The following is a 23861-nucleotide window of genomic DNA, read 5'->3' as shown; positions in this document are numbered from 1 at the left end:
CGACCACTAAAGACTATATATTATGGTTTATGAAGGCCTGCTCACCTAAGAGATAGTTTTTAAGGGACTGTGAGGGACAAGTGAATCTGACGGCTGAAAATAAATGCACAGTTTTAAGTTATTATAATTTCTGCTTTTATATTTAATACATGTGGTTAAGATGCATTTGTCCCTCACAGTCCCTTAAAACTGTCCCTTAGGTGAGCAAATCTGATGGTTTATGTATAGAAAAGATATGGACGACACGTCCAATAAAAAAAAATTAGTAATATAACGAGATTTCTTATCTAGAAGGAGATATTCTCTTAAGGTGGAGATAATGTCATGAAGGAGTTGAGATGGAAATATCTGGTTGAGGAGGAAATATCTAGTCGAGGTGGAAATATCCGGTCGAGGAGAAAATAACTTGTCAAGGAGAGATTTGGTCAAGAAAAAATCCGAGTGAGGTATAATCCCTTTGAGATACAATCTATTTGAAGCACAATCCTTTGAAAAAGAGTTCTCACAAGGTGAATCCGAATGAGGCAGAATCGAATGTGTGTGTATGTATCTATGTATGTGTACGCCGGGCCTTGCAGGCGTCTTTCTTTCCACACAATTTAGATTACCCACTTCACTACTGGCCAACCCTATAAGGACCACTTAAAATGCATGAAGCTAGGACCACTTAAAATGGATGGCGGTTCTAATATATTCTTTTGCAACAGCTACTTAACAGTCGTCTGAAGAAGACTTAATTGTCCATAACCAAAGGGGCCAGGTGATTTAGAAATATGGTCTATAACTCTATATACAACTTGATCTTTCTTAAATCATATTTATTCAAAGAAAGATCATGAAACAACAATATCGCAACATCAAAGAATCTGACACATTAATTTTACAATAAACAGTTCAAACCCCATAAAAAAGAAGAAAGAAAATTAAACAATAATTATCAAGCTGTGATTCTTGTCTTCAGGCTTCGAGCTTCTGTTCCCAGCCATGAACTCTGTAATTACCAAGTTGCAACCGGCAATCGAACAAGGCCAACAGTTATCGAGAGACTACAAATAATATAGATTTACCGACACTACAAGGCCTTCCCAATTAAACAGTTATCGAACAAGGCCTTCCCAATTAAATTGCTCTATACATAAATTGTCATATGATCGAACGACGTACAGTATCAGACAGCTCAGAGAAACATACTCTTCTTCAGATATTCAGCTCCTTCACTAGCATTAATCACAGACGAGAGATATACGAGTTATGGGGGAAGTGTGAAACTACTATGGGAGCTCCCGATGACGATGATTTCAAAGAGTTGCTTTTCCTGGAATCCTTTGAGGAAGGAGCTTTTGCAATACTGGCATTTCCTGCAGCATCAGAAACCTGTGACGATGATGAGGGAATGAAGCAACTGAGAAGAGCTGAAAAAATAGCCATTAATTAGTTGGTAATGTATAGTGCGTGGTTTTAGCTGATCGAGCAACTGAGCAAGTAGTATAGAATGAATGGGCAGAAGATCGATATACAGTATAGTTCTGAGAGGTTGGTCTGGAATCTGGATTTGATTGATGATGATCAGGCTAAAATATTTGGGTTGGTAGCTAGCAGTGATGTCGTTCACTTATTTATAGAGATGGATCCAGAAATTACTGCTTGTTGATTACCTTGCAGGGCAAGCTAAATGGATTGAGGGCCATGTGTTGTTAGTAGTCTTTAATTTTATATATGTATACAGGGCTCTTCTAGTGAGAGATTTTTTTTTTTTTTGTCTTTTTTAGGGATAAGGCATTAGACTAACTTTTCTATCATATTTTGACATCTCAATCGTTCAGTTTTTAGGTCCTAATGTGTAGATCACCTCTGCAAATTTTCATCCAAATTTATTATTGTTAAGGCATTCAAAACTGCGATTTACAATTATATGTATGAACGGTTCAGGTTGGACAGATTCGGTTCGTCCATTAATTTAATCTAGTTCCATACCTTAATGATCACCGATTTGACTGAAAATTTGCAGAGGTGATCTACACATCAGGACCTAAAAACTGAACGGTTAAGATTGTGAAATGTAATCGAAAAGTTTGTCTAATGTTATATCCCTAAAAAAGATCAAAAAAAGAATCCCTTAATGGAAGGGCCTTCGTATATATGTGTGTGTGTGTGTGATGCTTCTGTCCACTTTCATGTATTATCCCTGGCTGCTTTGACCAGGCAAAGAATATATACAATGACAACGTGTAAGTAGTTAAGTACACGATGTTTTATGTATCTGTTGAAACTTCTGGTCAATTGCAAAACCAATTGACTATATCAACTTTGTTACTTAATACATCTACATCATCTACTCAGAGTTATATACTACTAGCCTGCCTAATTAACCATGCTATGCAGATGTTACTGAAATGAAAGAGGTTTTTTTAATGGCGGAGAAATATAGTAAAATTATACAGGTGTACGTAAATCGATTTGCCGAATGAGGGAAATCTACACACACATATATATATATATATATATATATATATATATATATAGGTGTACGTAAATCGATTTGCCGAATGAGGGAAATCTACACACACACACACACACACACATATATATATATATATATATATATATATCTATCTGTTCTAGAGAGGTTCTCCTTACTTTAAGAATTTGAGAAATTTTACTATTTTACACTAATATATGACTTAATTTAATGAGTGATGTTTTTATTTTATATATTTCGTTACAATTAACTTTGTAATACATGGCTATGTAAAGCTAATAAGCAAAGAAAGGGAAAAGAAAGAACAAAAGACACTAATTGAAAAAAGTTCATTTATACTGACACATACCGAAGCTAGCAAATCTACTTTAAATGACACATATCACACATAATGCCAGTGTAAATTGATCCAGTAATCTCTACGGCATTAGTTATTTTAAACAACCAACAGCCACAACTTAAGAGCTAACACTCTTAAATACTTGGAGGTTTAGATTTATATCCACTACTCATGAATGAAAACGATAGGTGCAAGTGAAAAAGTGCCCCTCACATTCATGATTCATGTATTCATTGTTGTTGAGAGATTCCATGTATGGTCTATGTTGCATTTTTTGTTCTTGTATGGGTCATGCATTAGGCACATTGCTATCCTGTCCTCATATCTGATGTACTATCCGATTCAGGACAATCAAATTATATGTATTCACGAGCCTAGTAAAAGAGTAGTCTTGTGAAATTTGTCATTTTTCATTTCCAGGCCTGAAGAACTTAGGTCTTTATGCACGCAGTTAAGTGAGAAATGTAGGGTGTGTATATACCTACTCAATATGTTACGAAGAATTACTACGGAAGTATTAATGCATTAGTTACATGTCACACTTTCATCGACCAGTCAAGTACTTGATTGTTTCAGTGACATCTATCGAAGTGGCAGATTTGGTTGGCTTGTCTTCTCTGACCCGCGCCGTAAAATGAAAATGATCGAGTAACAGAATTTGAAGTGAGAGAATTGAAGTCAAGATTGTGTTTGATACGGAATGGAAGCCATATGCCTAGCGCCCTAGCTAGATATATAGTACAAAGTGAAATGAGACCAAAAAAAAAAAAAAAAAGATTAATTAGGCCTCATCAATTAGTTTCCAAAGCATGAAGCTAGGGAGCACTTAAAATGTATGTTGGTTCTTCATGTATTCTTCTGCCACAGATATTTAATAATTGTCACAAGAAGAATTGTCCATAACCAAAGGGGTGATTTAGTGGTCTATATACAACTTGATCTTTCTTAACTCATATTTATTCATTCGAAAATATCATGAAATCACAATATCACAACATAAAAGAAATTACAATAAACAGTTCAAAACCCATGAAAAAGAAGAAAGAAAATAAAACAATAATTATCTTGCCGTGATTCTTGTCTTCGATACACTACAATAAAAGTCCTCATTTCGGACGAAGATTTCCGACAGCAAAGAATTGCCTTCGCGCAAAAAAACTCCTTCCATGAACTCTCTGTAATTACCAAGTTGCAACCGGCAATCGAACAAGGCCAGCAGCTCGAGAGAGAGCTACTCGCGTTGCCAAGTAAACTGCTCCATACATACATCGCGGAATGAACGACGTATAATATCAGACAGCTCAGACAAATACCCTTCTTCAGATATTCAGTTCTTTCTATAGCATCAATCACAGGCGAGAGACGTATGAGTTATGGGGGAAGTGAGAAACTACTATGGGAGCTCTCGATGAGGACGATTTCAAAGATTTAATTTTTTTGGAATCCTTTGAGGAAGCGGCTTTAGCAATACTAGCATTTCCAGCACCATCGGAAACCTGTGAGGATGATGAAGGGATGAAGCAACTGAGAAGAGCTGAAAAAATGGCCACACTACAACAAATCTGGGCATTAATGACCTAATCATAGTGACCAACTATAAGTTGGTCATTAATAGAATAGAATTAGTGACCGACATTTTTCATTGGTCATTAAAATAGTTGCCGCTAGATTTTTCAGAACTCCCGCCCAATTATTATTTCGCAGTGACCAAATGCTTAATTAACAGTGACCAGCTTAGGTTTGGCCACTATAGGTTTTAATAACACTTGCACTTAGTGACCAACTACTTGCACTTGGTTTTAATAACACCACTAATGGCCATTAGTTGGTAATTTGAAGTACGTGGTTTTAGCTGATCGAGCAACTGAGCAACTAGTTTTGAATGAGCAGAAGATCGATATAACGGAAGACAATATATTTCTGAGAGGTAGATATTGATTTGATTGATGATGATCCGGCTGAAATATTTGGTTGGTAGCTAGCTAGCGATGTGGTTCATTTATTTATAGAGATGGATCCAGGGATTACCTGCTTGTTGATTACCTTGCAGGGCAAAGCTAAATCGAATTGAGCGCCGTGTGTTGTCATTATCCTTTGATTATATATCTGATGCTTCTTTCCACTTTCATGTAGCTATCCATGTCTGCTTTGACCAGGCAAAGAATTTATATTTTGACAACGTGTAACTACACAATGTTTCGTATATTATCTGTTGAAGTTTCTTGTCAATTAATTGGGATAATCAGTTTGACCATATCAACTTAGCTAGTGAATACATCATCTACGCAGAGTTATGTACCACTAGCCTGCAAAATTAACCATGCTAGCTATGCACCTGTTACTGAAATGAAAGAGTTTGTTAAATGGCGGAGAAATAGAGTAAGATTATATATACTAGTGTAAATCGATTTGGATTGAATAAGGGAAATCTGTTTCAACTTTTATTTTACCAAATATTATATGTTTCTACTGGTTTCTCCGGTGTAGCCTGATAGAATGCGGTACCCGCTGGCGGATAAGAAGATAACCCCGGGACCTTGTCAAAGGAAATACACAGTGTCAAAGGTATAGGCCGAACTGGTCGGTCTATGCCTCTTTGATGCTTAAGTAAGGCTATGTATGTAATTTGACAGAGTAACAATAAAGATGAGAAATTATTACTCTGAGTAAGGGGGAGGAGTTTCCCATTCCTTCGATGTGGGATGCAATTCCACAGTTTGCGACCAAATCTGCAATAAACATTTCGCCATAGGAAATTTTTGACTTTGTCTGTTGTGATAGCCAGCAGGGGTTCTGCTTCTACCCATTTGGTCTAGTAGTCAACTGCCATGATAGCATACTTGAACTACCCAGTTGTCGTAGGGAGATTACCGATGAGGTCCAGTCCCCATTGGCAGAAGGCCAAGGTGCAAGCAGAATGGAAAGGGCTATGGGTGGTGCCAGGGGAATATTGGCATACATCTGACATTTGTGGCAGGAGCTAGAGATCACTTCAGCCAATGCCAACATTGTTGGCCAGAAATATCCAGCCTCGAGGGCCTTGTGTGCTAGGGACTGAGCACTATCATGATTACTGCAGACCCCACCGTGAATGTCCTTCAGGATCTGGTGGCCTTCTGCCTCCATGACACACTTTAGATGGGGGAAAGAGTGACCTCTTTTATACAACTTCTCGATCAAGAGAGTGTACTGGCCAGATCTTAGTTGTAACCTTCGTGCTTCCACCTTGTCCTCAGGGTGAGACCATCAACCATGTACTTGAGTATTGGATCCATCCATGATGGGCCGGTCACCGTGGCAAATATCTCAGATATTGTCTTGGAAGTACTTGGCTTGTCCAGTATTTCCACTTTCGTGGCACTGTAGGATGTACTCGTTGGAGCTGCTGCCAGCTTGGCTAAAGCATCAGGCTTGTTATTCTTGGCCCTTAGTATCTGAGTGATTGTCACGTTGGTAAAGCGTTGCATTATTGGCTTCGCGAGGGCCTGATAAGATGACATTTGTGGCTCTTTAGCCTCAAAGTCCTCGTTGACCTGATTCACAACTAGCTGAGAATCGCTGAAGATGTGAAGGTGCTCGACACCTACCTCCAGAGAAATTTGTAGCCCGACGATGAGGGCCTCGTACTCAGCGACATTGTTAGATGCCCTGAATGCAAATTTCAGAGCATACTGATAAATTTGATCATCAGACTAACAAGCAAAATACTTGCCCCGCTAATCTTTCTGTTGGATGCCCCATCAATATAGAGTTGCCAGGTGCTCGGTCTATGTGAGCTTGGGGCCGGTGGTTCGATGTCATGAGCAGGTGTGTCTTGTTGAGGAATGATCTCATAAATAAAATCTACCGCTGCCTGGCCCTTGATGGCCGTCCGGGGCTTGTAATGAATATCAAACTCTCCCAGTTTGATGGCCCATTTCACAAGTCTACCTGAAGTTTCCGGCTTTCGCAATACCTTTCTCAATGGATGATTGGTGAAAACCGTGATAATGTGCTTGGAAATAGTGCCAGAGCTTCCTAGCAGAAACCAGGAGGGCCAAAGCTACCTTTTCAATGTCTGGGTACCTTGACTCTGCGCCTGTATAGCCCTCGCCTATGTAGTACACCGGGTACTCGCAGTCAGTGTCCCGTCTGATGAGTGTTGAGCTAACGGTTGTCCCAGATGTGGCTAAAGAGACGTACAACATCTCCCCCAGGATAGGCTTTAATAGCAGTGGTACTGCTGCCAAGTATGCTTTTATGCCTAGAAATGTTGTTTCATGCTTAGCGGTCCAGGTAATGTATTCAATTTGTTGTGTCTTCAGTAATTTAAAGAAAGGTGCACACTTATCGGTGAGTCGCGATACAAATCGTGAAAGGGCAGCGATCCTACCGGTAAGGGACTGGAGCTCGTTGGTGGAGGATGGGTGAGCTCAGATTCAGGATTGTCTGTACCTTCTCCGGGTTTGCCTCTATACCCATGTGGCTGATCATGTATCCAAGGAATTTCCCAACCTTGACTCCAAAGATGTATTTCTACGAGTTCAAGCACATACTGTTCCGTAGTATAATGGTGAACACGATTTCTAGGTTCTTGACATGGTCATCTGCTGTGAGACTTTTGACAAACATATCATCTACGTATACCTCCATAATCGCACCAATGACATCGGCAAACATGGAATTCACAAGCCTTTGATAAGTGGCTTCAGCGTTCTTCAATCCAAAAGTATGACTTGATAGTAATAGTCCTTTACCTATTGTGAAAGCAGTGTGCTCTTCATCTGCGACATTTATGATTATCTGGTTGTACCCACTGAAAGCGTCCATGAAACTCAGTAGTCTGTACCCGGGCGTGGAGTCAATCAGTTGATCGATCATTGGGAGATGGAACCTATCCTTGGGACAAGCTCGGTTGAGGTTTGTGTAATCAACACACATACGCTAAGCCCCCATTGACTTCTTAGGTACTATGACCACATTGGCCAGCCAGCATGCGTATGTTACCTCCCATATGAATTTAATGGCTTTTAGATTCTTCACTTCTGCCTGCATAGCTTTGTATTTGTCTTAATTGAAAGCTCTGCTTTTTTGTCTGACCGGGTCCGAGAAAGGGACGATGCTGAGGTTGTGCAAGGCCACATCAGTGAGGATCCCAGGCATATCCTCATACAACCAAGCGATTGCAAACGAGTTAGACTATCCTGGACAGTCACAGTTAACTTGGTACCGATTCGAACCGTCCTGTCCAGGTACTCTTCTGATAGTACGACCTCATCAATATCTTCTATGTCACCGGGCTGTTCTTCTTCAAAATCAGTGTCATCTCTGGGGTCCTCTTATCTATCAGATAGCAAGCGGTCTGTTGCTACTGATAGTATCTCGGTCTTTGCCTTGCCCCGGGGTTAGTACGCAGCAATGCCCGGCGATAGCTTAGTCCCCTCGTATCAGTACTACTCCCACCGAGGTTGGAATTTTTATCGTAAGCATGTGCCCGAAGATAAAAGTTTTTAGGCGCCATAGCACTAGGCAACTAAGTATGGCGTTGTATAATGAAACACAGTCGACCACGATGAACTCTGTTTTGATTGACAAGAAGTTTGAGCTTTCTCCCACCGTGATTGACAGATTGTCGGAACTGAGTGGCTAGACTATGTCACCTGAAAAATTGATAAGAGGCTCGTTGTTCTGAGAAAGCTTTGAGCATCCGCGCTTCAATGCCTTATACACATCTCGAAATCACACGCTGATAGAAGCACCGATGTCTATCAACACTCGTGATGTGATGTAATGATCAACCTGGAACGTGATGAGGAAGGGATCGTCATGAGGCATCTGAAGGTTTCCCTCTTCCTCCTCGAGGAACTTGATTGACTTCTATCCGGTAAAATAAGCCTGACCAGCTGGTTTGTGGAAGCCTTCGCTTCTTCTTGTGAGGTTGCTGGTCCTTTGGTCCCCCACCATGAATTGTTAGCATTCAGACCATATACGTCGATGGCGCCCACTTGTTTGGCCAGTAGATACCTTGTAAGCTTGTCATTCTGAATCAGTGACTCGATGGTGTTCTTCAAAGCCATTCAGAGATTGGTATTGTTTCCGGCGTCCTTGTGATAGGTACAATATTTGCCTCTGTCTAGCTGGGTAAGCTCTCTTTGGGAATTTCCAGGGTACGTGGAGGTCTGGGTATTTCATCCCTGTTCTCGATCCAGATTATTTTTACGAGGCATCCAAATTATTTCCAGTGAAGACCTCGTACCTTGGCGGGGTTATGGTTTTCGGATACTGCCGTTGTGACTTCTCCTCTCGGTGATAAGTTTTGTTGGAGTACTTGCTGGCCCCACTGGATGATTCTTTACTACACTTGCTTGCGGGATACGGATATCTGTTACCGTCCGAATTCTGTTCTCATTTCTTGGGCTCCTCCCTAGCCACCGGGGCCGGGTTTTGTATATTTTCCCTTTTCTCGGTCTTGGACTTACTGACGCTCCCGTACTCTTCAAACTCTGCCTTGATCGCGGTGGCCATCAACTCGTCATAATTGGCCCGAGGGTGGTGTGGTTGATCTCACAAAGAAAGTTTCATGGTCTGCAGTCTTGCCTGAATGCCATTTCAGCCAATTCTTTGTTGAGGTTTTTACAATAGGTTGTGACCGATTGCCACCTATTGACAAATGGCTTCAGTGTTTCACTTTGTTCTTGCTGTATTTTCAATAAACCCGTGGGTGTGTGGAATCCATCGATACGCAGAATAAACAAAGCTACGAACTTATCCGCCACCTCTTTGAAAGATCCTACTGAGCCAACCGGCAGTTCGTAGAACCAACTCAGAGCCTCCCTAGAGAATGTTTCTTGAAACATGTTGCAGCATACTTCGTTCGTATATCCCTTACCACCCGTTTGCGAGCGAAAAGCCTTCAAGTATTGATAAAGGTCACTGGTTTCGGTATAGTCAATTTTCAGCGACTTGGTGGCCTTCGAACGGACTGCATTCCGAACCACTGGCGTGAAAGGTCCCGGTCTATCCTCAAAAGTGGTTAGAGGACACCAGGCCTCTCAGTTCTCTCTAGCTTCAACTCTTGCTTGGAGGGCCGACCATGACTGGCTCATTTGTTTGAGAAGGGCAGTGTTGGGATTAGTTACCGGTGACTCGACTTCCTCCAATCTGGGTAGGGGTGGGGATGGCAACTCTCTTAGGCTCTCCAGGTAGAGATCAATATGCACATGTATCATCCACCGGCCTGTTGCGTTTATACGTGGCAGCCTTGCTTCGAGGGTCTTGGTAACTGCAGTTGTTGTCGACACCACTGCCTCTGATACAATTGGCTGTAATGCCTTGTGAGAGTTTGGGTAAAGGCCTCATTATGTTGGTGTCGCCTGTTTAGTGTGTGAGTCAGGGCCGTGTTTTCGTCTTCTAATTCTTGCAATCTTTGCTGCGAGAGGAGGTTTACCTCTCGGTCGATCTGATGTTGCTCTCGGTCAAGCCGACTCAGTTCTTGAAAAGCCACTATCTCAGCCCGCATAGCCTCTATTTCTGAGACTAGACAGAGCGGGTCACGGGCTGGTGACGAGTTGTTACCTTCCTCCGGGTTCAGAACTCCCCACCCGTGGGTCTCGATGGTAGCATTGAGAACTCTACACTGGAAGTTCCTGGTGTGAAGATAAGTTCCCAAGCGACACCTCTGGTGATGTTCGCTGCCTCATCCTGCTCAGCCATGGTACGGAGCGGGTGGAGTTACACGAGTTCCTACAGACAGCGCCAATGTTTCTGCTGGTTTCTCCGGTGTAGCCTGGCTGAATGAGGTACCCGCTAGCCGATAAGTAGATAACACTGGGACCTTGTTAAAAGAAATACACAGCATCAGAGGTATATGCCGAACTGGTCGGTCTATGCATCTCCGATGCTTAAGTAAGGCTATGTATGTAATTTAACAGAGTAACAATAAAGATGAGAAGTAAATTTAGTGAAACATTTTTTTTTATTTTCAGAGAAATAGCCAGTTCTTTGTATGCTAACTACCACACCACTATCGCTTGCCAATAAGGATCCTTCTACAAAAAAACCCCTACCGGTCTGATCTGGGAAGCACTACACTCCATCGAGAATCATGGTCGAGCAACCCATCTCAAGCCCTACCGGTACACCATCTTAAAGTCGCTCCCACCGTAGCCTCGCCGGACCACCCCCACACACTGCTGCCATCGAGAATGGAAAAGAAATCCTTCCCAGCACCGACCGAAATGGTAAGCCACAGAATTTCAACCTGTTGTGCAGACTTGCGATGCGCCCCCGTCGACCATCTTCCCCTTCAAACACACATGTTTGGGTATGATCCACTCAAAGAATTGGGTATGATCCCACCCCGATCGATTGACAACTTCGAACAATGATTATGATCCTAAAGATGGTTTCAGAAAGGTAACCCATCGAAAATGGGCGAAAATACTGGAGCAGCTAAGGCAAAGCCGGTGGACTCCCAACCCTAGCAAAGCTTTATTAGGTTTCAACATAATTTAGTGAAGCCTAAATATAATGTCAAATTTATGCCATTGCTTTATCTATACTAGCTAGCGTTATACCCGTGCAATGCCCGGAGTAATAACAAAAACTTTGATATGTTTTGGTCTCAAATTTCAGCTAGTAAAGAGAATAAAAGTTAAGAAACTACCTGCAACAATTTGTGGATTGAAATTGTGTTTCTAACATACTCTTTTCTTGTCAGGACCCACCCCGGAATTACCCTCCTAACTCCAAGATGGACCTGCGGGGCCCACTTTTCGGGAAAATTCGACAGAACTTCCCCTAAAAGTGGGCAACCCTAAACCTGCTGAAAACACTTCTAAGTATAAAAAACAATTTCAATGCTTGAAGCCACCCTGCTTCCTAGCAACAATCCGCAAATTTCCAAGTAAAAACACCATATTACACAAACATAACCACTTATATAAATTACAACCCAGCAATTCAAATCTTTCAACTTCCTCCAATATTATACAACTCCCATACACTCATAATTATACAAATGTATATATCCAACCTTTTAAGGTAATCAGAGCAATCTATAGAACACACTCTAAATATGATACATAAGGTAGGTTAATAGATAACCTACTGAGGATAGATGGCAAAGGTGGTGCTAGCCTCCACTCCTAAGCCGGTCAGCAACGCTGCGATCTGGGCAATTGAAACCAAAGGGCCCAGGGGGAAAGTACATAAAAACGTTAGCGTGAGTGGACAAAATAAATAAGCATAACGGAAGAAAAGTTTATACTTTCCCACAGATTTAAATTTATAAAATCTCGATGCATGCAACATTTATAAAACAAATCTCTTTAAACTCAAAACTCGTGAAAAACATACCAGCCCCGCTGGTTAAAAGAAATCGGACTAGCCCCGCTAGTCAAGTAACGATAAAATATGGGGAAGAAATTTCACCATACGAAAGAAGGGAGCCTCCCAGGCTCGGGTCGGAGTGTCCCACACTCTGGAGCATCCCATGCTCTGCTCTTACTCACCCACAAACACATAGTAAGCAGGGAGGAGTACTAATAGGCTAGCTAGCAATAAAATATGACGACCCAGGTATGGTGGGTAAAAACTATTCAAAACCAATAAATCTATAAGGCTTCCCCATGTCCCACAAATAAAGAAAAACACGGGTACGATTCCCAACCGTACCCAGAAATTCTCGTAAAACGTCGTATAAATCAACAGCGTGTCCCACACGCTAAGAAAATAATTAGATTAACAATAAGGCATTCCCAATGCCAAAACCGAAAGTCGATAAATAAATATGAAGATTTACTCCATCAAAAACTCAATTCGAAAATAAAGTCTCAAATCGACGAATATAAATATAATAAAAATAGTATAAATCCAGAAATCACATCGGAAATAATAATTCGTCGAATAGGATTATAAATCATAACCAACTTCAGAAACCAATAAATATCGAAAGTAATTATATGGGATAAAGCGAAATCAATCTTCGAAAATAAATCATATGCTTGAAATGTAATATGTCAATTAAATAGAGCATACAGTAATAAATAAGTGCATGCATCATTTATTTGAAAACAAAAGTCCACTCACAGTGTACGACTAAGCCTGCCGTCGATCCGAACCCTCCTCGAGGGAATCCTCCTCACGTCCTGTACAATATAATGTTCGTAAACCCATAATTACTGGATGGAAAACTAAATTACGATAAATAAAAACCAAACCCTAACATTGTCTTTATATGCCCAAAATCTCCCAAACTTCTTCACTAATGTCATTCCCTTAATGTATGGGCTTTAGGGCCGAATCAAGGAAATCCGGTGGATAGATTCCTCGTAATTCAATTAACAATTTCCACCCTTGAACAATATATCAAAATCCATACTCACACTTCTCCAAAATTCACCAAACTTCACATACAAGCTCTACAACATCTCTACAATTTAATGGGCTAAAAACTGAAATTAAAACACTGCCCTACACGCCTCCACGCGCCACCAACAGTGGCAGCGCGTGGGCCCCACTCGCCGGCGACCACCACCTCCGATGGCCATCAAATTCTGGCAGCACCACCTACTCAATAGACCCAACATTTTTCACAACTACAACAAGTTCCAATTTTACCTTGAAGGGCTCCAAACTGGCCGGTGAAGTTTTTTCCAGAAAAACCCAAGAACCCTAGATATTGCAATTGTCAATCCGGCCTCCAGACAGCAAATTGGAATGCAAGACCTTAGGGGAAATGATCCTTGGCAAAAACCCGACCTTCGATGTCCGTTTGGTGACCAGAGGTGGCCGGAATCGCCAGAAATCGACGAAAACTCCAAACTGGAGCTGTGAAGAATTTTGCTTCGATCCGAGGTTTCTTGGCCAAATCGTCACAACCCAAGGCCGCTAGGGTGCAGGGAGGAAGGAGGCGCTCTTGTGGTTGCCGGCTGTTCGCCGGTTGGTGGCCGGACGGTGAAAAATCGAGGGGGAGGCAGAGTGACAGAAAGGGAAAGAGAGAGTTCGGGGGAGAGGAGAGAGAAGAGGGTGGGTTTCCAGTTTTGGAAACCTACCACAGTAATTTCTTCTTTTATAACCAAATGTTACCATGAATAGTAATATTTACATTTCCGGCCATAACTTTCACATACTAAGTCCAAATTTTACGCACCACATATGCACGCGCTCGGTTTAAAGTCCTCTACAACTTTCATGAAGGAAATTTTCTCATAAACGGCCCCGAACAAAAGTCAACCTTTTAGGGCCACTAAAGTATCAATAAAAAGTAAAAATTGAAAGTAATCGACACTTACCGTCTAAATAGTGAGTAAATCGTTAATTCTAGGTTCGGGACGTAACATTTCTTCTATTCTGATATTCTTTTATTTGATTTTGATATTTTACCATAATAACATTTAGATGTGTTTATTTTATTCAAAGAGCATATATGTCAATTTAAATTTTGGTGAAGCCTTTGATACCAAAAGAATGGCTTCCATTTAGGCCCCGTTTGGATAGTAGAAAATCATGGTATGAAATTGAAATTAATGACAGGACCCGCCCCGGATTTCACCCTGAAATCCGAAGTGCCCTGCAGGGCCCACCTTAGAAGAAATTCTACAAAAAATTTGGCAGAACTTCCCCTAAAAATGGACTACCCAAAATCTGTAGAAAGACATTTACACTTCTAAGCAATCCATCCTTATTCTCCTGGAGCCACCCTGCTCTCCAAATCACAACATCTTCCAATTCACATTACACAAATCTCAACTTAATAACATTAATCCCACAGGTTATCAGAGCAATTCTAAAACAGAAGGTATAATAGAAATAAAAGTAAAGAGGGTGAAGGATCGATAGATCCTACAATGCGGAAGCAGTGACAACTATGCCTCAACTCCGTGTACGCCCGACCTCAACTAATTTCGCCTGCAAACTAGGCATTTGAAACGGAAGGGCCCCGAGGAAAGTATTGAAAAACACATTAGTGTAAGTGGACAAAAATAAATAATCAAGATAATTTAAAAGAAGCGACTTGAATACTTTCCCACGTATTTAAACTTATAAAACCTCGATGCATGCAACGTTTATAAAACGTATTTTTTTAAACTCAAAATCTCGTGAAAACATACCAGCCCCGCTGGTTAAGAGAAATCGGACTAGCCCCGCTAGTCAAGTAATAATAGGATATGGGGAAGAAATATCACCATATGGGTAAAGGAGCCCCTTAGGCTCTACCTACCCTCGACTGCCACTCACACATAGATTGTGTGAGTTGGAGAACTAATAACCTCGACTACCACTCACGTGAGGAGGAGAATAAATCACCTCGACTGCCACTCACAAACACAAAGTAAGTGAGGAGGAGACACAATCCGAACGACCCGAGTATGGTGAGGAAAACAATCGAAAACCAGTAAATCCGTAAAGCTTCCCCAATATCTCAAGAGAAAAATAAGTATATTCCAACGACGTGGCCCTGCACGCCAAAATATTCTCAAAATCATAACAAATAGGCGAGATCAAATTATAAATCGTAACTCAAAAACAAAACCAAATCCACAATCATCAATAAGGCATTCCCAATGCCACAACCGAAAGTCGATGAGTAAATAAGAAAAATATCTCCATCGAAATCCCATTTCGAAAATCTTTTAAAAAAAATCTCAAATCGATGAATAGAAATATAATATATAATTCCAGAAATCACATCGGAAAATAATTCGTCGAAAAATCATTATAAATCGTAAATTCAAATTCGAGCGTAGAAAACTCTCGTTCTAAAATCATGATGGAAAATCCGATCAATATTCCAAATATATACTCCAAAACCAAATAATATCCGAAACTAAAAATAATATGCTCGACAATATATTATGATAATTAAATAAAGCATTAATTCAAGAAACAACGCATGCATCAACATTTAAAACAAACCACGTGGTGTGGTGTGTTTGTCGAATCGCCTAGTCTGGAACCCCCAGGTCTAGCGTTTGAACCCTAGCTTCATCCCGTGGCCAGCAGATTTGAGAGACCCTTTGGCTTTCGCCGCAATGTCGGTGCAGGTGTCCTGGCGCTGTGATACCACTGCATGGGTGTGTGAGTTACTAACAACTAACCCGATCAAAAAAAAAAAAACATTTAAAACAAAAGTCCACTCACAATACTATTTAGGCGATCACGCATAAGGGCTTCTTCGCCAATTAGTAGTTTGATACGTCACCCTGTACAATTATAATCCGTAAACGAATAAATATAGGACTGAAATTTAATTTACGATAAATAGGAATTGAATTTCTAATCCTCTCCTCTACGTCCAAAGCCTTCGATTCTCGTTGGATTCCCACCAAATTTCACCAAAATCACGTCTATAAAATCTAAAACTCACAAGAAATTAATCTAGCTAAAAACAGAAATTAAATCACTGTTCACACACCGCAATCACTGTTCATGCACCGGCAACCTCCACCTCCGCCCACCAAATTTTGGCAGCAGCTTCGTCTCAACCATCCAAACATCTTCCTCAACTACCACAAGGTCAGAAAACACATGAAAATACCCGAAACTAAGCTCAAATACTAAAACCCGATTTCCAAATAGTACCCAGAAATTCAAACCTTCGATTCGTGCTCCACACTTTGAATCCGACCAAGAAACTTTAAGGGATGGTTGTATGATCCAAGTACTCCAAGACCCAATAAGAATCGTCGCCGGAGGTGGCCGGAAACTCAAGTGTCGACCAAAAACCCAAGAAAACAGCTACACCGCCCTCTTCTTCTCCTTGCTGCACCTTCCACAGTTCAAATTAAGCTACCAAAACATCCCAGAAATTAAGAGAATGAAGAGAGCTTTCCAACAATACCTTATGCGTCAAAATCTGTCGCCCGGTGAAGGAGTTATGGCCGGAAGAAGGTGAAGAGGTCGGAGAGGGAGAGAAAATCGGGGAGAGAGAAAGAGGGAGGAGAGAAAAATTCTGAGTTACCACAGGAACTCGTCCTATTTATAGAAAGTTATCATGAACAGTACATTTAGTATTTTGGCCATAACTTTCGTATACATACTCCGATTTTTACGTACCATATATGCACACGTTCGGTTTAACGTCCTCTACGACTTTCATGAAGAAAAGTTTCTCAAATTTTGACCCAAATAAAAAGTCATCTTTTAGAGCACCCTAAAAGTACCGAAACGACAGTAAAAGTGAAAGTAAAGGTCTTTTACAGTTCAAATGACTAGTAAATCGGTAAATTCAGGTTCGGGACGTTATAATTAATTCCATTTTCCATTCATATATGCCGTTTGCTTGAAATTATAGAGAATGAAAAGGAAATAAAAAATGAGATTTGACTGAAAATTGACCCCCCTCATAAGGCTTGAAAAGAAATACCTAGTCAAGGGTCGTATTTTAAGTCTATTTCCCATTATCAAAGGCAAAATTACATTAATTATCCCTCTCAAAAATTTATATTCCCCCACCAATATTCTTTATAATTAAGTTGATGTCATATCTGTACTTTAATTAGTAAAAGGGCGTTATTGAAAATTATAATTTTATATTGCATTCTTATGACTTACCAAACACTACAATAGGAATGGAAAATTAATTTCATAATTTAATTTCCAGTAATGTTTCAAACACCCACATGAAAATATCAAAACATATATATTCCATTCGATATCGATCTGGAAAGGAAATAAATCATTTTTCTATTTTGACATTCCTGCTAGCCAAACGGAGCCTTAAGTAGTAGAGAGATATATATATATTGGAGAGTCCAATTCAAACTTCTCATTTTACAATCCACACTCTTTTTTATTTTTTTTATTTTTTTTTTAGTTAGTTAAATTTAGTCTTTTTATAAATATTTCAACCAAAAGATGAAAGAAGTAGTGTGGATTGCAACTTGGACAGTGTGAATTTCATTTTCTTATATCTTTTAGGCAAAATAGCCAAATTACCCCCTAACTTTTCTCATGACTGCCGATTTACCCCCTGATATTGCAATTTTGATTATTTACACCCTCACTTTTCTAAATGTTGCCAATTTACACCCTATAGTTAAATTTTAGACTTTCCATCCAATTTCTCCGTTAATTTGGTTAGCATGTGAGGGGCCTTTTCATCTCTGCAATTGTCACCAAAAAAAAAAAAACAAGAAAAGAATACAAAATTACTTCGTCAAAAAATAAAATACTGCTATTCGTCTCCCACAACTGTTTTTTTTTTTTTCCCTCAGCCTCTCATCTTCTTCTCTATCTGTCTCGCAATTATCTTCTTCTCAGCATGACCGCTTCCTCTATGTTCCTTTTATCGAGATCAATATAAAACAATCCCAACTTGAATCAATCAAGATGACTTTCACATGCTTGCTGTAATTTTAATTTTCATATTCCATACATATAAATATTTTAGTTTGTTCGATGGCTTCTCAATCTTATACACAATACAAACCCCTCCAACTGGAAACATGGAAGATCAAATTCTCATATGAATGTTTGAAATATTAATCACCAGTCCGGCCTTCAAAGAAAAAGAAAACCAGAAACCTAAATGATCAAAGACCGTTTCTCCTTCAGTGATATGATTATCCAATCATTTGATGTGACTAGTAAATATTAATTAAGCGATCAGTTGCAAGCTAACGACTAATCTTGAAATAAAGCGAGTGAAGAAGAAGAAGAGATGGACAAGGAAGAAGTGACCAAGGGCAAGTTTTTTTGTTTTTTTTCCTTTTTTAACGAAGAACAGTTTTGTATATTTTTTTTTTATTTCTTTGACAATGTGTTGGTTTGTTTAATTTTTTTTTGGTGATAGTTGAAAAGACGAAAAAGCCCCTCACTTGCTAACCAAATTAATGGAAAATTGGATGGAAAGTCTAAAAAATAACGATAGGGTGTAAATTGGCAACAATTAGAAAAGTGAGGGTGTAGATAATCAAAATTAAAATATTAGGGGTTAAATCGGCAGCCATGAGAAAAGTCAGGGGGTAATTTGGTTATTTTGCCTATCTTTTATTACAATTAACTTAGTAATACATGGCTATGTATAGCTAATATGCAAAGAAAAGGAAAGGAATATCAACAAAGAAGGAAAATCTCTAATTGAAAAAAGTTCATTTATACTGACACATACCCATGGTAGCATATCAACATTACACTCTAGAAAACTCATAGGGGTCTTGACCATTTACCCTATTTGAGCCCAACAAATGCTCACTTACTCCATTAAAAGATTTGTGTGCCCACTTACCCAATTTAAATATAAAAATACAAGATTTCCCTTTAAATAATTAAAAAGTTATTTGAGACTTCACCGGACTCTGGTCACCGGCTACAGGAATCCAGTCACCAGCCACGGGAATCCGGTGACGATAGTCGGAATCTAGTCACAGTCACCAGCCGCCGGAATCCGATCACCGGTCGCCGGAGGTTTCCAAAGTGGTCGCGAAGACTTTTATTACCCCCCAATAAATTTTTGTAAAGTTTATTGGGTATTATTGGAGGGCAATAAAATAGAACACTGGACTCCAGTCACCGGTTCGGAGGTTGCCGAAAGTTCGCAAAGAGGTCGTCGGAGACTTTTATTACCCCTCAATAAATTTTTATTGGGGGACAATAAAAAGTTTATTAGGGGACAATAAAGTTTATTGGGGGGCAGTAGAAAATTTATTAGGGGCTAATAAAGTTTATTGAGGGGTAGTAAAAAGTTTATTGGGGGCAATAAAATCGGTCACTAGTCGTCGGATTCCAGCAGCCGGTCACCGGAGTCCAGTGAAGTATCTTTCTCCAAGTGACAAAAGGAGAGAGGGCAAAATTGTCCCCAAAAAAAAACAAAAGTTGATAAAAAATAACTTAATTGGGTATTAGGGCAAAAAATATGTAATTTGTTGGGTAAGTGGGCAATCTTATAAGATGTTTGGGTAAATGAAATTAGTGTAGCTCAAATTTGGGTAAATTGACATTTTCCCAAACTCATAAGAGCATCTTTAGCAGACTCTCTATTTTGGCTCTTTAACTATTTTGGAGATCATGTTTAGCTTTTTATCTATTTTAGCAGCTACACCAGACTCCTAAGTGACTCTCTATTATAACTTTTAGCTATCTCGCTCCTAAATATAGAGAGCCGGATGAGGCTCTCTATAATTTAAAACAGTCCTTTTAAGTTATTTTATGTAATTTATATATACATTTAAACTATTTAATCTTAATTTAAAAAATAATATAAATTCAAAACTAGCTATAATAGAGAGCATTGATGCAGACGTAATTCTAAATTGGCTAGCTAAAATAACTTTTTAGCTACTTTAGCTAAAATTTAACTCAAAAATGGCTAGCATTGCTAAAGATGCTCTAATAGTAGCTAAGTTGATCCCTAATCTCCACGATATTAGTTAAATTTAACCAATTTGTCAAAATATAGGCTAACACTATTAAATACATGAAAGTTAAGATTTGTATCCGCCACTAAACTTCAGATGCCAACACTGGCGGATCCAAGCATAGACTAGGACGGGCTTGAGCCCGTCCGAGATTTTGAAGCCCAAAAAAAAAATTAGATGTATGCATTTTTTTTTTTAATTGGGGTTTGTCCAGACAATAGAAGTCCGCAGTAGCCGACCCGAACTAACTCCCCACTCCACTCATCGACATCGACTACGGGTCATCTCCATTCTCCAGTGAATCATCTATCGTCTCTCACTCTCTCACAGAGTCACAGTCTCTGAGTCTCACTCAGTCACTCTCTCCCACTTCCTCCTCCTCTCACCTCCTGCGGCTCAGCCGGCTCTCCTGACTCCACTAGTCCACTCATCGACTACAGGTCTACGGCAATCGTCTCTCACAGTCTCACTCTCTCCCACTTCCTCCTCCTCTCGCCGCCTATGGCTCAGCCGGTTCTCTCTTCTCCACTTCTCTCAAAGAGTCAGAGATCAACTGATGAACTGATCAAGTTCAATTTTGTTTAATTTTGTAAGTTCATGCAATTTTGTTTAATTGAATCAATCCAATTTGGGGAAATTTTTAGGGTTAAGGATTGATGTGAAATTCAATTTCGTAGGTTGTATTGGATATTTGGATTGAAGCTTTCGTGGATTGAAGAATGAAGGTTGCAGACTGGAAATCAGGTAGGCTGTAGTCAGGATGATTCGTCTTGTGATTCGTCTTCGGTTTCAATTTCTTGGAATTTGAGTTAGATTTGTGGGCTGATTCGGTGACTTGAAGATTTGCACCTTTTCTACTTCAAGATTCGCTGCTTTCTTGGGATTTCTTTGTTTTAATTTCTTGTTCATGTAATCATGTGTGCATCTATGTATGATCTTGTGCAGGATCCATAATATATATATATATATATATATATATATATATATATATATATATATATATATATATACAGTCCGGCTACACTAAGGACGTCCTTACCTAGCCTTAGGTACGGATTTCCGGTTTTCACCCACTTTCCGATCACATTTTCACATCTTAACCGTTTTGTTTTTAGGTCCTAATGTATAGATCACCTCTGCAAAATTTCAGCCAATTTGGTGATCGTTAAGACATCCAAAACTGCAATTTACCATTATAAATACGAACGGTTCCGGTTCGACAGATTCGGTCTGTTCGTGTAAATTGCAGTTTTGGAAGCCTTAATGATCACCAATTTGGCTGAAATTTTGCAGAGGTGATCTATACATTAGGACCTAAAAACTGAACGGTTAAGATGTGAAAATGTGATCAGAAACTGGGTGAAAACACCAAATCCGTACCTAAACCTTAGGTAAGGACATCCTTACCTGAGAAAAATCCTATATATATATATATATATATAATTTTTTTTTTGTTTAAGAAATCCAGTCCGTCCAAGGTTCCAATCCTGGATCCGCCATTGGGTGCCAAGTGCCCCTCACATTCTTGATTCATGTATTCGTTAATGTTGAGAGATAACATGTCATGGATTAGCTACATTATCTATCCTGCCCTCATATCTGATGTACCATCCAATTCATGAAAATCAAATGACATGTACATGTGAGCCTAATAAAACATTACTCTTGTGAAATTGGTCATTTTTCATTTCCATGCCTGCAGAACTTAGGACTCTATGCACGCAGTTAAGTACTAATATCCTCAAAAACTTGCTGATTAGACTTAGGCAGGTGGCAGCATCCGCGGCTGTAATATCTGCAGTGGATGAGAAGAAGGCTGCTTCGCTACTGTACCTGAATAAAAATAAATGATTTTTCATTAATCAAGATACATGACATATTCTAACCCAAAAAGCTAATTCCAAAAGAATTATCGACACTTCCGTTATTCTTTTTTCCGAAATAAGTTACAGCAATATAGAACTACATTTAAACAACACAAACCCAGAATTTAAGCAATAAAAAATAAAGAATATTACATTTTTGCATAGTCAAGGTACACTATATCAACCATGCGTGCTACTTATACATATAATTTTACAGATTCCATTAAGCTATTATTCGATTAATTCTTGGCTGCAGGCGGCCGAGCAGACCAGCTTGAGCTCCGGTTGAGGCGTGAAATGAACTCCATACGGCCTTAAATCATGTTCATCATAGTACGGTCGGAATATGAGAAAACTCAGAGAAAGATTCTCTTCTGTCTGATAATCGGCCGGTATTCACTTTCTTTGTTGTAGTAAAACATGTAATCACAACTCACAAGCGAGAAATATATGAATTATGGGGAAAGTGAGAAACTACAATGGGAGCTCCTGACAGTGACGACTTTGAAGATTTGCTTTTGAAATTTGATTCCTTTGATGAATGAGGTGCTTTTGCATCATCGGATACCTGTGATGATGATGATGATAATGGAGCACACATGAAGCAATTGAGAAAAGCTGAGAAAATGGCCATTGCTACTGCTCGAAATGAAGAGTTTGATGTGGAAGCTATAGCTGAAGAAAGGTATAGAAATGGATGAGAGCAAGAAGAAAGTGATGAAAGTAAAAAGGCTGATCGAGTTGCTATTGGCTATTGCTATGGCTATGCAGCTCTCATCAATATATAGAGAAGACAGAATTGTTGATTGCTTTACTTGGAGACCAAGGAAGATTTGAAAGACCATGTCAATGTTCTCTGTCAACCTTCTTAGAACTACACGGTTCCTTTTGACCACAAATAAAATATGGGCAATGACAGAACTGTGATGAAATTCAGCCAATACGAAAGCTGGTTGATGTGTTGGACCAGACAAAATAGATGGAGCTTATTGATCAAAGTAAAAGAAATGCATCACTTATTCACTTTCAAGTTGACTAGACATACGAATATTCACCAAACAAATGCAAGGGATAATTATATGTTTATTATTTCATGTTTTAGGTCAGTTTTTATTCGTACATTAATTTCTTGTTTCGTCATACTTAAGCTTCAACATACTGTTTTATAGTACTAATACATTTACGCTGAACAATTTATTTTAATAATCAACCGATAACATATAAACGACACAACATGCACAATGATATTGTACTGCTCATTAGCTAGACACTTTGACCCTGATTAAAATTAAACTCTAGAAAGAGTTTAAAATGGTCGTAAACATGCTCAAGGAACTCTTGACGACTACACCTAAAAGTGGGTAGTATTTAATTGGGCCAATTATTTAATCCCGAAAAATTACACATGTAACACTTTTTTTTTTTTTGGCAAATGACGTTAATTATCCATGATTTAGAGAAATCACCTATTCTGACGACATGTTGGATAGTATGCATGTCCCACTTCGATCGATCAGTCTAGTAAATTAACGACACTTAATTTAATTGGTTTGAGTGGTCTCTACCTGTTGGTGACGAAAAATTCTAAAGAGAATTTTGACTCACCAATAAATGCGGACTGGAGCAGGAGCTGACCAGGAACAATCGAGAAGCTTCCTTGGATGATTGACTCGAAAGTTTGACCGTCGGCTCGAAGATAAGGGGGATACCTGCAGAAAACTCTCTGATGCCTAAGTCAGTACGTTTCTTAGTTTAGTGGAGTAGAAAGAGTCGGAATGGGATGGTTTACCTTGACGTCGGGCTGCCTTTATATAGGCAATGACTTACTTGGGAGACAA

The 23861-nt window shown here is 39.5% G+C and overlaps 1 long non-coding RNA gene across 4 annotated transcripts; it reads right to left on the bottom strand.

Moving 5' to 3' along the window:
* Positions 1–11738: 11738 nt before the first annotated feature.
* LOC133735482 (uncharacterized) lies at positions 11739–16743 on the bottom strand. Of its 4 annotated transcripts, XR_009859052.1 has the most exons (7): positions 16642–16743; positions 16397–16563; positions 16216–16306; positions 15942–16003; positions 15717–15866; positions 12888–12946; positions 11739–11969 (listed from the first exon to the last, which is right to left on the bottom strand). It is a non-coding gene; the product is annotated as an uncharacterized LOC133735482 (long non-coding RNA). The 4 variants fall into 4 exon arrangements; XR_009859056.1 differs by lacking the exon at positions 12888–12946; XR_009859058.1 differs by lacking the exons at positions 15717–15866; positions 15942–16003.
* Between the last annotated feature and the right edge of the window lie 7118 nt (positions 16744–23861).

Source organism: Rosa rugosa, chromosome 1, assembly GCF_958449725.1.
Source record: "Rosa rugosa chromosome 1, drRosRugo1.1, whole genome shotgun sequence".
Lineage (NCBI taxonomy): Eukaryota > Viridiplantae > Streptophyta > Magnoliopsida > Rosales > Rosaceae > Rosa > Rosa rugosa.
This window is presented reverse-complemented; position numbering and strand designations above follow the sequence as displayed.